Below are 2500 nucleotides of genomic sequence, written 5' to 3' on the forward strand. Positions count from 1 at the left end.
GCATGCCATGCCCAAGTTGTGGCCTACACCAAGCCATTCAAGCCATGCGTTGCCTTACCTTGGAATTGCTCATCATCCAATGCATTCCGAGAAAGTGAGTGTAGGCGAGGCTAAGGATGGCTTGCCTTGCCTTGCCTTGCATTGGCATGCCATGCCCAAGTTGTGGCCTACACCAAGCCATTCAAGCCATGCGTTGCCTTACCTTGGAATTGCTCATCATCCAATGCATTCCGAGAAAGTGAGTGTAGGCGAGGCTAAGGATGGCTTGCCTCGCCTTGCCTTGGCATGCCGTGCCCATGATGTGGCCTTGACCAAGCCATTCAAGCCATGCGTTGCCTTCGCCTTGGCATGCCGTGGCCTTGCCTCGCCATGCGATGCATTCCGACAAAGTGACGCGAAGCGGAAGCCTATCATGGCGTAAAAATGTCGACAAAATTTTTCGACATTTGAATAATGGGGTTTGACAAGGTTTGAAAAATTCAATACAAATGGTAGGCTTGAATGTCGACAAAGTGACGCGAAGCGGAAGCCTACCACGGCGTAAAAATGTCGACAGAATTTTTCGGACCTTGTCCTGCCATGGGCTGCGCGCAGCATGCCGGCAGCCTGTGCGCAGCGTGCGCACAGCATGTCGGCAGCGTGCGCGCTGCTGAGACTGTCGACAGAAATTTTCGAAACTTGTCCTGCCATGCGCGCGCGCAGCGTGCGCACAGCATGCCGGCAGCGTGCGCGCACCATGCCGGCAGCGTGCGCGCACCATGCCGGCAGCGTGCGCGCACCATGCCGGCAGCGTGCGCGCAGCTTGCGCGCAGCGTGCTGATTCTGTCGACAGTGAGGCTAGCGAAACTTGTCCTGCCATGGCGTGCGCGCAGCCTGTGCGCGCAGCTTGCGCATCTGTCGACAGTGAGGCTAGCGAACTTGTCCTGCCATGGCATGCGCTGTGCGCAGCCTGTGCGCAGCGTGCACGCAGCTTGCGCATCTGTCGACAGTGAGGCTAGCGAAACTTGTCCTGCCATGGCATGCGCGGCGCCTGCGCGCAGCCTGCGCGCAGCATGCGCACAACATGCGCACAGGCTGTGCGCAGCGTGCGCGGAGCTTGCGCGCAGCTTGCGCATCTGTCGACAGTGAGGCTAGCGAAACTTGTCCTGCCATGGCATGCGCGCAGCGTTGGCGCAGTCTGTGCGCAGCATGCGCGCAGCCTGTGCGCAGCGTGCGCGCAGCTTGCGCATCTGTAGACAGTGAGGCTAGCAAAACTTGTCCTGCCATGGCATGCGCGCAGTCTGCGCGCAGCATGCGCGCAGCATGTGCGCAGCATGCCGGCAGCATGGTTCCAGGTTTTTTCAAATGTCGACAGAATTTTTCAAATCTTGTCAAACCCCGTTTTTATTGAAATTTCCTCGCACAATAAGCTCCCCATAAGTAGTCTATGATTTTTAGGACCTTCTCCAACTTACAAAACTAAAAAATTCCTCCCGGATTTGTTTTAATGATTTTTTCAATTTTACGACTTCTAAAACTAATAAAAAATACTTCCCGACTTCAAAAATTTATGAAACTTTTTCCCATCATAGATTGCATGTTTCTTAGTATCCCTGCAAAAAATCACGTCCAAATACCTTGTATTGAATTATTTAGAGCCCATTATGACTCCTCGCGCATAGGTGATGTCTCTTCCTGTCAAAGGGCTAAATGCATAAAATGCTATATAGGGGGGTGTGTGTTGCCTGCATATGCATGGCAGCCCATGCCTTCCTAGCTGCAGCCCCCTTCCCCCACGCCACACCCATGTCATGTTGCCTCGATATGTTGCCTCGGTATTATGGGTTTGGTGTCGGGGTCGGGGGGCTGCCACCCATGGCGGTGGTGGCCGGAATCCGGCCGCCGCCACCACGCCGCCGCCATGGGTGAGGGAGGAAAAAAAAGGCGTGGAAAGTTGCGAAATGGGGTTGTCTAGGCTATTTTTTGGCATGGGAGAGCATGGAGTGCTAGGAACTCCTTCTCAAATGCACGGGCATGTCGACCACAACCTCATTTCGCAACAACAACCACCCGTGTGGGGTGGCGGTGGGTGGATAGTCGCGGATTGGGGCTTGCCAAGCCAATGTTTTCAAAAAATTTCATCAAAATTAAAAACAAATGTTTTGTTGCCTTCGGATTTGTGGGCGAGCGGCGAGTCGGAGTGGAGCCGGTAAAGTTTAACCTCGGTGTGCACGGTTGTTTTTAGAAACTCAATCCAATGCCGGGGACGTTGAAAGTGACGCTCTTATGAGTTGCAAACCCGCAAGATTTAAAGAACCTTTTCAAAACAATTTCAAACCAACAAGATTTAAAAACAGAAATTTTCATCAAAATGAAAAACAAATGTTTTGTTGCCTTCGGACTAGTGGGCGAGCGGCGAGTCGGAGTGGAGCCGGTAAAGTTTAACCTCGGTGTGCACGGTTGTTTTTAGAAACTCAATCCAATGCCGGGGACGTTGAAAGTGACGCTCTTATGAGTTGCA

Source organism: Prunus avium, unplaced genomic scaffold (genome assembly GCF_965620075.1).
Source record: "Prunus avium unplaced genomic scaffold, drPruAviu1.hap1.1 HAP1_SCAFFOLD_26, whole genome shotgun sequence".
Classification (NCBI taxonomy): Eukaryota; Viridiplantae; Streptophyta; class Magnoliopsida; order Rosales; family Rosaceae; genus Prunus; species Prunus avium.